We start from the raw sequence: 16,166 nt of genomic DNA on the forward strand, positions 1-16,166 counted from the left end.
TCTAGTAACACTGCCTCGTTATTTCTCGACCCTGTTCCCATGCGAACCCTGGCACGGGGAAACCGTCGCGGTGCGCAACGCCGTGCGCACCGAACCGACCGACCCCGTTACAAATTTATAATAGCTTTAGGAAAATCAAGACAGTAACGGTGAATTATTATTGAAAAATAATGAAAAATAAAAACAATATATGATAAATTAGTACGTATTTCTTTATTTATTATTCCCTTTGTTGCGAATCTCCGGCGAATAATCGCGACGAGGAATTCGTACGAGTGCGAGTGAGGAAGCAAGATGACAAAACCAATGCTGCTCCGTGCGACAAAACATAGTCCGTCTCGCAAAGCCATCGGTATCGCCATCTTGCTTTCTCACTCGCACTCGTACGCATTACGCCGTCCGCGTGATCAGCTGTCGCCGGCGAGCATCGGCCGCCGATTCTTTGTTTTCTATTTATAGACGCGTTTAAAATTAGTATAAAACTGTTGCATCCTCACTCCCTCCGATTCACCTTCTTGAAATTAATAATGTCTTGTAGTTTTCGTTCCTATAAGTTTAATGGTCGCGTATGTTATGTGTATTATTTCGTTCTTGCTACCTCTCTTTCATTCGCGCTGTCCTTTTGTATGTCCGGCAGGAATCAAAATCTTGTCAGTAAATGATAGATACATATGTAAATAGGAACACAAATAGCACATTTATATCGCCTTCTATATCTTTTTGCATATAGAATATGCGAAATATTGCGAAATGTGCAAGTTTTATAATTCATTTCTCTGGCATATCTCTATAATTTCATTGATAAAAAAACATGATTATAAATATGAATAAAAAAGTTTTATGGTTTGCCACACATGTATTGTTTCATTCTCAGACCTCTTTATCGGCCCGAGCTGATTCATTGTGCTGTTAGAAAATTTGAAGTAAACGAACGGTTGAGGCAGGCCATCTGCGTTCTGTCAGCGCGTTTCTCCTCCTTAAGGGGAAGTCCTTTAACTTGGGGGTGTCATAAACAAAAAGGGCATACTGTCGAAGGCATTCTCACGACGGAGGATTTTTGGGACGGCAGAGCATTCTTGTTCTGACCGTTGCTTTGTACTGAGCATCGCAGAGCAGAGTCAATTCTAGCTAACGCCCACAGTGTTTTATTTGATATTCATTTCCACACCAACTCACAATCCGCTCCGTTTAATCTGATCTTACAGTGCTGATGATTAGAATTGTAACAGGTGTGAACAGCGTGACAGAAGTTTTAATACGTTTCGGCAGCTATGCCTTACTTGTGGCTATATTCGCGTAGCCGTTTGTGGTGTCAAATTAGAATTTACATTTATCGACTTGTAAGGAGTACGAGGCCGCGAAACCGCGGGCCCCGCCGGCGCGCCAGTGCCGACGCCGCCGATAGGTGGCGTCCGCACGCACCGCGAAGTATTGATATACCGGGCCGCGACGCAACAGCCGGCAGATCGACACTCGGAAGCGAGTCACTTTGATGAGCGATAAAGAGGCGATCAACTACGATTTTTGGGCTCCTGCTAATTCCTCCAGCAGCGTTCGGCAGGACGGGTTGTGTCTACGGCCGTCCTCCGATACTGTCCGCTGTCTCCTTGGCCACGGCCGAGAGAGTTCTCTCTCGGCGGCTTCCCGACCGCCGGACCGGGCGTATACGTCTCTACGGCGTCCACCGGATCACGGTCTTCTTACTGCCTGGGTGAGGACGGGTTGTGTCTACGGCCGTCCGCCCATGAAGGCATCGAACCGCTGCTCCCGACATTCCCGCTATCTCCGCCGCTCCGCAACGCTGCGCTAGAACCGACGGCCAACATCCCGTCTCGCGACCGCGACCGGGCCGCGCCGTGACCGTCTCGCGACCGCAACCATACCGCGCCGTAACCGTCCCGCGACCGTAGATGTAAGCGCCCATAGAACTAAGTACCGCGCCGTAACCGTAGAAATACTAGCCGTAAGTACCGCGCCGCCGTAGCTCTTAAGTACCGTAGACTGATAGGACCCCAGGGCCGTAGTTATAAGTTAGTTTGTACATAGGCTAAGGAAATATATTTCTTCTTTTACCCACTAACCACCGACTTCTATTCATTCGTTCGCCTGAACCCCGGACTTACCGGCTGAGCCGGCAAACCCCCGGCGGTAACCCGTCACAGACTGATTTGTGTTTTTATCGACCCTGATGATAACGTGATCAAATATAACATCAATGCCACTGACGGAGAATCAGTCAACTATTCTTATGTCTATTTTACGTCTGATGCATGCAAATCGTAGATTCCATTTTACATCTTCCAGAAGTGATAAATTGTGAAAAATCGAATTTCAGTGATATTGTGCTAGTTCAAGGAAGGTTGGTCTGCTCTGTTATCAGTGAAAAAGCTATTAAATCGTCCAATATTCGCTAAAATGTAGCCGAACGCAGCATTCGGCAGCCATGTTGTTTGCTTACAACAGCGTCTGTCTCAATCGTACAGTTTCGAAAATTCCATTTTTCTCAACGTATAGTGAAAGCTGAAGCCGAAATTAAATACGACGCCTACGAAAAAGAAGCTCTGGCAATAATGTTCGCGATAAAAACATTCCGAAACTACATTTACGGGAATAAATTTACAATAGTCACAGATCATAAACCATTACTTTGGCTAAAAACAGCTGACAATAATACCAGAGTACAAAAATGGAGACTAAAATTATCGGATTACGAATACAATATAGTATATAAATCGGGTAAGCAAAACGTGAACGCTGATGCATTATCGAGAAATCCTGTGGACAACGTACATGTTTCCGTTACAACAAGAGCGCAAGGAAAAAAAGAAATCAGCGAAACCTCGACACCCGTAAAAATTCCAAGTAAAAATAAAGTAGAAGCATTAAACGACAACCATATCAAGGTCAAAAGGAAAAGAGGTAGACCAAGAAAAAAGGTTCAAGAACCACCAGGTCAAGAAACAACCCCAAACAACAGCACTAATGAAAGAACGCCTGGGCACAATGAAGAAAACAATAAAAACAAAAAAGACAACGTAGAAAAACAAGAACAAGGAAACATAATTTACACGAAAAACTCGATTCAATTTAGAAACGATAACATCGTAAAAATAATTACTCAACAAGGCATACCTCTAGACAAAAACACCAACGCGTTAATGGAAATCAAGAATATAAAAATAAACCCCAATCTGTCCGAAAACGAAATTGAATTAATAGAAGTAAATAATAAAAAACTCTTTATCTTATGCTTAAACGTAGCAGCATCATCGGAGATAATAAAACAAAATTTGATAAAATTATTTAATACATTAAAAGACTTACTTATACGGAAAAATATAAAAATCTTCAGCATTTCAAAAGACATTAAAATATTAAATATAAACTGGCACGAAATAAAGGAAATATTAAAAAACACCTTCAATAAAACAAACATTAAAATAATAATATGCTTAAACAGTATCGAATACGTAAAACCTGAAAACAGAGATAAAATATTTGACCAATTCCACTCTACAAAACTAGGAGATCATTCAGGCGTAAATAGAACATATAGTAGAATAAAAGACAAATTCTTTTGGGAAAATCTAAAACAAGACATTCAAAACAAAATAAAAAAGTGCGAGGAATGTCAAAGAAATAAATTAAAAAGAGTTAAAACTAGACAACCGATGGTTATAACAGACACACTAATGAAAACTTTCGATAAAATCGCGATGGACATAGTCGGTCCACTCAACGTTACAAGAAATAATAATAAATACATCTTAACCATACAAGACCAATTATCGAAATTTTTAGTAGCAGTACCTTTAAAAGATCAGACAGCAGAATTAGTCGCAGACGCTTTTGTAAAAAAATTTATATGCACTTTTGGCTCACCTAAAATAGTACTTACAGATAGAGGAACAAATCTCACTAGCAAAATTATGAAACAAGTTGCAAAAAGATTTAAATTCTCAAAAATCGAAACAACAGCTTTTTCACCTCAATCAAATGGATCATTAGAAAGAGCACATCATCCACTTTGTGAATATTTAAAAAACTTTTCAACAAAAAAATGTGAATGGGATGAACTTCTAGAGCTAGCACAATTCAATTATAACACAAGCATTCATTCCAGTCATAAATTCACACCACATGAACTGGTTTTCGCTTATCCAGCTAGGCTACCTTCGACTGAACCTCTAAAGAAATCAGAACAATTACCCACACTCAACGACTATTTGGAAAACTTAATAAAAAACATTCGAGATATAGCTAGTATGGCACGCGAAAATCTAATAGACTCAAAAATGAAATCAAAAGAATACTACGATAGATTCATTAAATCGGTAGAATTTAAAACCGGAGACAAAGTATGGTTACTCAAGGAACCCAAACTGGGAAAATTAGAAAAAGATTGGTATTTAGGGCCATACGAAATACTAAAAATAGGGGATAACAATAACATAACAATCGATTACAAAGGAAAGCCAAAAACAGTTCATGCGAACAAACTAAGCATTTAGCAGCACAGGAAATAACATAAGCCTTCTTTCTAGGAAAAGAGCCGACAATGAAGTTAATTCTATTAATTTATATCAGTACATTCAAAATTAGCCAAGCAATAATCGGATTCGATTGCGGCGCAACCAACCCGATCGTATCGACATACTCTTTACTGGACACTGGGGAATGCGACTTCCACCATGCAGACGTTAGCATAACCAACACCACAATACGGCTACTACAATTAGCGGAATTCAGAACGGTCCCAATCATACAATGCAAAATAGAAATTCAACGCACAATTTTTCGATGCGGAATGTTCAGCCACTTAGCACCAGTAGAAAACGCGATACAAGAATACCTTTTAGACATAAGCCATGAAAACTGTAAATCCATACATAATACCGGAATATTTAGATACGACAACTTTCATACAATCGCAAATTTAAAAGTAAACTCCACAAAATCCGTAGGAATAAGTCTCGCGGGAAACGCAATAGAAAGCTCATGTACAGGAGCGTCCTATTTCGATAGCTACGGAATATGGAATAAAGTATATGTACAAGGTCTCATAAAAATCACGTTAATAGAATACACCGCGCAAGTTAGTCTTAACAACGATAAATTACGCTTAGCATCAGGAACAGTTTGTAAATTTTCGGATGAACATTGTATCGACATGGAAGGAGGACACACCTTCTGGTCAGCGCTACCGAGAGAAGACTGTTTTAAAACTAAATACGACGTATTATACCGAGGTCCGGTAACAAAACTAACATCTAACAATCGCGAAACATTATACACAATAGAAACAACCGACACCTCATTCGCGCTAGCAGCGAAAGGAGACACCAAAACTTGCAATAGAATACTAACGAAAACCGAACACCCAAAATTAATTATATACGAAAGAACACAAAACAATATACTATTCGATAACGACGTACAACCGTCAAAAGAAATATTAAACCTAGACATTCTTACATACACTAACTCAAAATTCGTATACGTAGAAAAACACTTCAGGGCTCAAATACAAAATTTATACCTAGACATTTTAAGCGAAAGATGCAAACTAGAGAAAAGAACAATCTATAATTCCCTATCCATAGCCTCTATTTCACCAGACGAATTCGCGTACAATTTAATGGAAAAACCAGGATACATTGCTAGGGTTGCAGGATAAGTGGTGCACATTATAAAATGCACACCAAAGGAAGTACAACTACTTCACACAGACAAGTGCTACACGCAGTTACCAGTAACCTCCAGGAACCAAACACGATTTCTAACACCCAAAACACACATACTAATGAAATCAGGAACGCAGATAGAATGCAATACAATTATTCCACAATATTACAAATTGAACAACAATTGGATAGCACTAACACCAACACCAAGGAAAGTGCAAAACCCAGGAATTCTAAAGCCAAATACGAACATTTCCTGGGAATATAAGGAAATAAATTCATTAGCATCAAGCGGAATTTATTCACAAGAAGACCTCCAAGAACTCCAACAGCACATTATGTTCCCCCTAGAAAAATCAGCCTTGCTGAACACAATAGCGAGGGGTATGCTAGGAGAAGAAAGCGTACAAGGAGGACTAATCAACAATCTTTTTACAGAGAACACGCTATCCCATATCGCAGAAAATACGTGGAATAAATTCGTGGAAAAATTCATCAACTTTGGCTCTATTAGCTCTGCAGTAATAATGATTCTCATAATCATTCATATCTACAAGCTAATAATTGACACGATCATAAGGGGATATACACTACATACACTATATGGATGGTCCCTACATCTATTGGCAGCCATCTTCAGCTCAATTACATACTTACTAGTGACACTAAAAAACAACAAAAACATCAAAAAGCTTCCAAAGAAAAGAAACCTAGCTAGAAACGAGGACATCGAATTGAACGAAATAAAAATAGAACGACCAAACACCTTCAATTGGAGAACGCTACCACCCGTTCCACTACGACCACCTGCAATTAAACCACCTGTACCGCAACCAATAACGCAGAAACAGATACAGGTGTTTACGTTGGAATAATCGAACTAAAAATAAGGAAGTCAGGGAATACGCATAAATAAACACATGCAAATTCAGAATAAAATAAAAATTTATGATTCACTATACGATAAATGTACGATAAAAGGAATTTAAGCATCGATAATACTAGGAATCAGCGCATGCAAGACACTTGCTGTCTCAGCGCGTACCCGCCACAATAGAAAATCCAAGAATTACCAATTTCATTCTAGAAACCGTAAATTTAAAATTAATAAAAGAAGCCCAGAAGTGTCGGTCTACAAGATTATTCAGTACAAGCACTATAGCTACGTTACGCACCCCTACCGCCTCAATCTCAGCGGGGAGGGAAGTAAATGGTCAGCCGAAAACCATTTACTCTTTGTAATACACCGATCCGCGAACGCAAAGAAGCACTAGCAAACAAAATTACCCAGCGCAACAAATTCACACCAACTAATAAAATATTGTAATTACACTCATCTCAAATTTGTAAAACCTCATCTAACTCATAAAGGTAGAAACTATGAATTTGGACAAATATAACTGCTCAAAAAAGAATTTTTTTTCTTCAAATCTATTTGTTGATATCGTACCGATATGCAACAATCTAGGCGGCCAGGTGTCACATCCTGTGACGCATTCTTGAAACTTCTATTTCATCACCCAAATTCTTTAAACTTCTATTGCACCATCCAAATTCATCGTTCCGCAAATTCTGAGTGAGCAACTCAGCCGGGTCGTCGTACGGCGAGAACGCTGACGATCCGAACGAGGTGGTTCACCCGAATTGCCAAATCAAATGTCGACCTCGCTCATCAATATAAAATAACGCGACCGGGCCCGCTTGCACGCAGTCAGTTTTTACCAGTAGTTCTCATAAGAAGTTCTCATAGGCAGTTCTCATTAGTATAACAGGCGCAGTTCTTATCAGTACATCAAAACGGTTCATCGACTTATCAATATAATACGGAACCGAAAGTATCGCAATCAGACTAGATCATTCCGACCATCCGTAAATCGTTAAATCCGCGAAGATAATCCGCGAAGTACCGCTCAGAGTTCGATACTCTAGAATCTACACGACTCTGCTACGAAGCTCAGGACTCCGACAGAGCAAGATTTCGGTAATATCAATAAATTAATCACGTCTAGCGTTTATGACTCTGCTACGAAGCTCAGGGCTCCGACAGAGCAAGATTCTGTAAGACTCAATTGTAAACGTGCGCGAATCAAGAACTGTACTAGTAAACGAATAAACATACATTGTGATCGGAAGTGCGTGATCTTCATTCGAACATCTACCCTACCGTTCCAACACCTGGACGACACACTACCACAGGTTCCGTCCATAGATAGGTTCTACTCATCCAGCAAAAGGTAAGTGAGAACCTCTATCTACCCGACAACGCAGATTAAATTACATAAAGTACGCCGAGGACTCAGTGAGAGAGAGAACTCCGCGACGTTACATTACAAAGAGAAGTATAAAGTTATATAAAAAAAATAAAACTATTGATTATTGGTTAATTAAGATTTTGATTCGGTGATTCGATGATTCGACGATTAGAGCGACGATGTTCTGTGAACGCTTATACGCGAAAAGAAAAAGAGAGAACGGTCCCAGGGGGAAATTACCAAAACGACGGTTTCGTGGGACCGTCTCCTTTGAATGCGAATCGGAATCTTATTCGAGAATATTAATGTTCGATACCTTAAATCGCGGTGTTGAGCGGCACGATCTAGTGGGATATTTTCGAGAACACCCGGTTCCGTAGATCGCCCGTTTTGCCTCACTAAATCCAGATTCGTCGTATTGGATAGAAATGAAATGGACAACTTACCAAGCTCGATGTATTATCGTATATGATAGAATTTTATATTCGCTTAACAGTCGCTGGTGGTGTCTAGAAATCTGGAAGTCAAAGAAGAGATGAGAAAACTGTCACGTTAAAGCCGAGCAGATCGACCTGTAGCGAAGTCTACCCATGTGTGCTGTACCCGCGAAAATTTACGAAATCGAGTGTCTCTCACAAACATGGCGTGTACGTGCATGCTTTCCGTTGATTGTGTGAGTGCACGCATACTGGTCATGGCACAAGGAGTCTGTGCCCTTAAGGGAGATATCAACCCTTTTATCCGAACCGCCCTTTCTATATACGTGCTTATAAATCGTAAACAACAAAAGATATCAAAAAATAGTTGAAATAAAAATTATACCGTTTCTTGAGGTCTATGTGCCGCGCGAGGCGAGCGCACAACGTAAAAAGAAGAAAGAGAAAAGAAAAAAAGAATTAAATTAAAAATATAAATTTATTCTTCTTATTTCTGGGCGATGAGAAAGGTATCGCTGCCACCAGTTCTGACCGCGTATGACGCGGAAGCGTCCTCTACGGTCAGAACAAATTAAAAGACGGAAATTTAGTGTAACGTGAAACGTTAGCACGTGAATATGTTCAAAGTGGTGTGGCGACACTGCCATGGGAATATTTATCGATAGTCTGTTGTATCGATATGTCTTGAATGTTCTTCGAGGACCTTTTGTATCGATGGTCATAAATTAAGAGCGAAATTCAAACATCATCTGTGCGTACACTTATATAAATAGACAAAGATTAAATTGTAAACCCCTCGACGTGGGTGATCGAGCTGAGGGAAGACCGGAAGTCCAGAGAATGGAATAGTTTCACTTCGAAAATTCCTAAAAGACTAATTTATGATAGACCATAGCCAATTCGTTGTTTTCGACCAAGTCACGAACGGTCCTTAAAAGCTACGAAGTCTTTTTCGATATCCTGTTTTTTTCATGCACTGTAAGAGGGTCGTAAATTTCCTCAAGAGTTGCTTTGGCAAGTACAAGGTCTTGTTGTTTCCTAATTTCTCTGGGTCCCACGCTTTCTCGTAGCACATGTACGCTGCAACGTTCTAGCGTCTTGGCGGAGCGCCTCCACTTCCACGCGCCTGAGGGTGGACCACAGCCAGGAGAAGGGGCCCACACGAGACGGGGTGGACTCCTCCACCATTGGACGAGGGATGATCCTGAGGGAGGATCCAGGATCCTTGAAGGAAGGGGCATCGACGGACAACGCGCGAAGATTTCCTCCGCCAAGCGTAGAACGTTCAGAATGATTTTGTCAGTCAAAATAAAAAGATCCTTCTCACGCGCTATATTCAACGCATTTTAAAGTCAAAGTTACAAATCCGTCCAAATAAAGAGTTGAAATATAAAAGCACAGTAAATAGTAATAACAGTTTATTATTTTCATTTCCGCGCCTTGCGAGCGGAGCGCCTCCGCGCTCCACGGATTATCGTACCTACGCCTTTAATTCCCCAAATATCCCTATTTTCCGCGAACGGACACGCAACATTAGATAGAATTTATTTCCGTTGGGTTTGTCAGTGCTCTGAGTCCCATACGGGTCCCTCCTTGAAACGTTGTGTTGGCGTGCGTGGATTTAAAAATGGAAAATGATTCTTAAGTATGTTTATCGAAAGAAATAATGGAACTGGTTAATGTGCAAATAAGAAATTAAATAAGACGTAACACAAGACGATTACAATTTTCGGAAAAATAGAATAATTAATGTGAATGAATTTAATACGAAAATTACGCGATCAAACGGATTAAAAAGAAAGAGAGAAGATAGAAAGGGTATAGCCGGATAAGATGGTCAAAAATGCCCCCAAACCAAATTCGACTTGCTATGAACCATTCGATAGGTGATAAAAAAAAACCAGTCTGTGTCAAGTTTTAACCCTGTATCTCATTTGGGAGGGTAGTTACAGGTAAAAATGTAATTGCGAGGTTTTTGGCCAATTTCTCCCATTTAATGACATTCAAAAATTCTGAAAAAAATCAGAGACATTTCTATTTGTGAGGCACATATTACAGAATTTTTTCAGATTTGAAGATTGAAAACTGAAGCCGTGAAAAATCAAAAACTTCAAAAAATGCTGAAAAATGGCGATTTTATATTGAAGGAGATGGGGTCCTACGATCATATTTTTTTTATAAGTGTATATTATTGATACTATCATCCTCAATTTTTCTCAGATTTTTTGGAGAGGTGCGCCATAGTTAAAAAAATTAAAAACCGATTTTTTCGCTATTTTTTGCGTGTTAGAGTTACTTATTCGACGAATTTTCGTCTGTTATTTATCAAATACATGGTATATACACTGTTCAATGTTTTTACATGCAGTGGAATAGAATAGGAATTAAACTAAATAAACCTAATTGATAAAAGTACGTTACGTCCGGTATATTTCAAAAGATTAAAGGTATTTTCAACGGCGTCGGTGGTCCAGCGGTAAAGCGTCTGACTGTTAAACCGCTGGAGGCTTCTTTTCGTAGGTTCGAGTCCAGTCAGAATCTTTTTTTTTTTTTTTGGAGATACATTTTTTCAAACTTATCCAGTTTTTTCACACTACTTATCCAGAATTGTTAAAGATAATGAAAAATATTAAACAATACTGTAACTGACAAAATACATGACAAGAGGAACGGTAGAATAGAAAGTACTTCAAAATGGTATTTATGTACATTACAGATAAAAATATTTAAAAAATATTATTGAAACATTTGTAAACAAGTATATTAACGATTACCATGTAGGTAGAAGTTTGAAAAAATGTATTTCCAAAAAAAAAAAAGATTAAGTCTTGAGTGGACTCGAACGTACGATAAAAAGCTTCCAGCGGTTTAGCAGTCAGACGCTTTACCGCTGGACCACCGACGCCGCACAATGGCGAATTTGCCCGAATTCGTGGCCAAAATTAATATTTTGGTATCTGATGCAAATTAATGAAATAACTTACAGTATTATGGTTCTAGAATGATAATAATGTACTTTTTTAATAAAAAATATTAATTTCTTATACAATATGACTTTAAAATCATGTTTAAATTATTAGATTGAGTAGCATATCTTTTCTTTTTACATGGATTGATTTTTTAGTGCATTCCACATGATGAAGTGTTAAATTTCAATATTAGAAGAAGGAAAAATGTACAATATAATACATATATACATTAATATACATGAAACAAATAATATTTACAGATAAACATACATATATATATATATAGATTGTTCCAAAATATTCTAAAAAAATTTATTCTAAATTGTTCTAAACATCATTCCCGTTCTTCTTCTTCTATTTCTTCTTCTTCTTCTTCAAATTCTAGAATATTTGGAATGTCGAAGAAATGAATAACATCCGGAGGATATGTTTTTCCTTTTTTCGGCCATACTTTCCTCGTGCTGCTTATATATGGATCTAACGATACCAATAAATTGTGATAAATGTCCTCCATAGTTTTTATTCTAGAAAATTTTCTAGAATGATGCTCCCGAAACTTCTTAATATCTTTATTCCGGGACTCTTGAGCTTCTTCACCTAGTTGTCCGATTGGAAGGATTGCGTGTTTAATTATGTCTCCAGAATGAAATAATATTACAGTAACTTTGACTTTTTTCTATTGGTTCAATTAATGTTGTGGAGGTGGTGTACTGACGTGCTAATTGGCTTATGGGGGTGTGTCTAATTTTCCTAAACTGAAAATTTCAGTGAAAGGAGAAAAAAGGGACTTTCTGTAAACAGGTACAAAAAGAAATGCTAAATGTGGAAAAGAACTCCAATGCCATAAATGTACCCTTCGTCATATTGCCAGAACTATGCAACCGTAGGATTGAAAATACAAAACAGGTAACAGACTGTATTCATCGCCTGTGTTATAAACATGCCCTACTCATCAAATTGCTAGGACCTTTTAACCGTAGGAATAAGAACATCAAGCAGGTAAAGCAGCGTACTCGCCATCCTATGGTATAAACGACCCGCTCCACGAACCGTGCGGCCAGTAAACAAATGATAATAACTCATAAGGTCGCAAAAAGTCGCAGCTAAATGAAGCAGATACTTGTTCAGTAATCTTCAAGGTTTCATTTTAAAAAAAAATTACCGGTCGATCTTGGTCGATGGACAACTTTTTCATTAATCAAGTAGAAAAATGTATAGGTCTTGTATTCTTATCTATCGTACCTTTAATAATTAAGAAAACGTAATAACACTGGGATGTATATTAACTAAGAACATGCTAGTTTACATCAATACTGATAAACTAGCATCATGGCCCGATAATAAATCACTAAGCTACTTTTAATTATGGTCGAAAAAACTGACGTTACAAAAATGCCAACTTTGAACTCGTATATCTCTAACAGAATTACATATAAAAGATTGGCAATAGGGGGGAAATATGCTCTGATAATTCATAAATGAAATACGCTACAAAGATTTTTCAAATTTGCAAAAAAAATTTTTTCACTTTTGGCCACGAATTCGGGCAAATTCGCCACTGTGCGCCGTTGAAAATACCTTTAATCTTTTGAAATATACCGGACGTAACGTACTTTTATCAATTAGGTTTATTTAGTTTAATTCCTATTCTATTCCACTGCATGTAAAAACATTGAACAGTGTATATACCATGTATTTGATAAATAACAGACGAAAATTCGTCGAATAAGTAACTCTAACACGCAAAAAATAGCGAAAAAATCGGTTTTTAATTTTTTTAACTATGGCGCACCTCTCCAAAAAATCTGAGAAAAATTGAGGATGATAGTATCAATAATATACACTTATAAAAAAAATATGATCGTAGGACCTCATCTCCTTCAATATAAAATCGCCATTTTTCAGCATTTTTTGAAGTTTTTGATTTTTCACGGCTTCAGTTTTCAATCTTCAAATCTGAAAAAATTCTGTAATATGTGCCTCACAAATAGAAATGTCTCTGATTTTTTTCAGAATTTTTGAATGTCATTAAATGGGAGAAATTGGCCAAAAACCTCGCAATTACATTTTTACCCGTAACTACCCTCCCAAATGAGATACAGGGTTAAAACTTGGCACAGACTGGTTTTTTTTTATCACCTATCGAATGGTTCATAGCAAGTCGAATTTGGTTTGGGGGCACTTTTGACCATCTTATCCGGCTATACCCTTTAACGAATTCTTGAAAGTCGGAAAGACAAAGTCACTTTGGTAAAGATATTATAAATATATATATATTCGTCAAATTAAAGTTTTATGAAGTTAAAGTTTAATCAAATTTAAGGATAAAGAATTCGGTATTATATTTAAAATCATTTACGTTATATATATCTGTAAATACAGTAATGCTTCGAAATAAGCAAGTGACTCGGGACCGAACCGTTGCTTATTTCGAAGCAGGTTGCTATTCGGCTTGACTTTGTTCTCGAAACGGGACGATAGAGAACGCGAGAAACGAGTGAGAGATCCGAGGTAGCGGCAAATCATAAAGTGATCGGCCGAGCAGCGATGTTATTTTTTGAACAAGGATAGAATATAGCATGCCCTCTCATTCTCGCACTATGCTTTATTTCGAAGCAAATATACCCGACTGAGAAAGCATTATATATATTCTATCCTTCTTTTACTAACCGCTGTCACTGCTCAGTCAAGCGTGAAATTTATTACCCTAAACATCGGCTTCGCGCTTTCAAGGACCTCTCACTCATTTCTCGTACCTCTCACTTTGCGGGCGACTTCAAACAAAGAAGAGGGGATAGCGAGTTGCTTATTTCGAAGTAGAGACCACTTGCTTATTTCGAAGCATTACTGTATATATATATATTATTCATTGTTCCTTTTACTATTCATCAAAATTGTTGGTATATGACAACGGTGTAATCTGTTAGCGGAACACAGCCCCCCACACAGGTCTTTCCTCCGTTTCATTTATACAACAATTTATTACTGATCTAGTCAGCGCCCTTACGAATCACACGTTCAAGACGTGGAAATATTCCTGTGAGTCATTGCCTCCTGAATTATATTTTTACATGATCTTACATCTTAATTTGAAGGATTGTATATAATTGGCCGGACCGCGTATCCACGAATTATTTTTACAAGTACCAACAATAAGATACACGAGCGAGTGGAATCAAAAGGACACCGTCTACATGCGTATTTTATAAATCATAAATTTCAAATTCAAATTCCGTCATTGTTAAAATCTATCTTATATGCGAGCTGTGACTTTGTTTTTCTAAGACCACGCGCCGTGCTACATCGCGACACAGTCAGGTGTTTACCTGCGGTTTTTCTATCTCCAACAACTGTCTGTAATAAATTTTTGTTTCTTCTACGAGTCGAATTCGAACGATCTATTTCTGGAAATTTCTTGTTAGCAACTGATTAAAATCATTCCGAATTAATGTTATGTCTATGCTCCGTTCAACTGAATAAATACTGTGATAAATTCTTATTTTTCTAAATATGCCTTGGATTCTTGCTAGCGTCCCATTTTCCGTCTTTGATAATTCCTAAAGCTCAAACTCACTTCTTGAGAAATAGTTGCTGCAGGTCTCCGCGTATCGAGAATTCTTGGAAACACTGATACACGAACACCTTCAGAAAGCGACAAAAAGATGATACAGTATTTCAAAATATTAATGTATTAAAAATGTATTGTTATGTATTAAAAAAATGTTAATGTATTAAGAATCAGATCTGAAACCGTAGAATCGGGATTCGAACTGAATCACCTGGATTCTCACTTCTATCATATTGCTATGGACGAGATTATATTATTTTATCGACTCGTTGATGCCGCTGCCACCGCCGATGATGCTTAGGCGGCTTGAGCATCGAGCCGATAACGTAGAAATGACGAGAGCAACCGAAAGGAGAGCTCACACGGACACGTGGGACAACACGCTTGTGTTAGATGAAATAACTAAAGTAGGGGAGTTACTGGGACGTCGTGGAGAGGGTAAAGATTTGGCCCACTACTCACGGTTCTGGCATCACTGGTCTCCTCTTCTGTCATTGCAACATTTCGATTCTGACCACAATCGCAATTTCGGAGGAATGACTGTAATCTGATCAATCCACCCACCGATGTCCGAACTTTCGTGTGGACGCACAACCCTCGCAGGTGACTGAACGCCTTTAGGTCACCTGTGATTAAAATGCGGCTAAATTAGAAGCATTGCCGGAAATTGAAATGATCCTACTACTTGATTGGATGCGCGATAATATGGATACGCAGCCTCTCAGATAACTGAACGCCTTTAGGTTATCTGAGATTAAGTTGCGTACTTTCGAGAAGCATCATCACAGCTACGTTGGCACGCTTTGATGCACGTTATGATCATACCGGTCGAAAAGCTGTCGGTGGCCTAGTGTTGAGGTTGTTTTTAGTGGGTAGTGGGCGCTATAATAGTCCCGATCTGGTAAGCGACTGACAAGGAAAGTGCAACGCCTTCGTCTCACCGATTTCGTTGAACCTTTACACACTTATAGATTACTCCTGTTTACGAATATATACCATTATAGGGGCAGACACTCAGTAGTTTTTTTATCCGACTTCGAAAAGGAGGAGGACACTCAATTCGATGTGTATATTTTCTTTTTTCTATGTATGTTAACCGATTACGCCGAGACGAATGGTACAATCGGACCGAAACCTTTTGCATCTTCTAGAGTATGTCTCCCGATTGGTCCCGTTAAAAAAACATTTTGCATTTTTCATTCCTGACGATTTTTATTGCAAAAAGCGTACTATTTGATATACGTCCGGAGTACGTT

Source organism: Osmia lignaria, chromosome 4, assembly GCF_051020975.1.
Source record: "Osmia lignaria lignaria isolate PbOS001 chromosome 4, iyOsmLign1, whole genome shotgun sequence".
Classification (NCBI taxonomy): domain Eukaryota; kingdom Metazoa; phylum Arthropoda; class Insecta; order Hymenoptera; family Megachilidae; genus Osmia; species Osmia lignaria.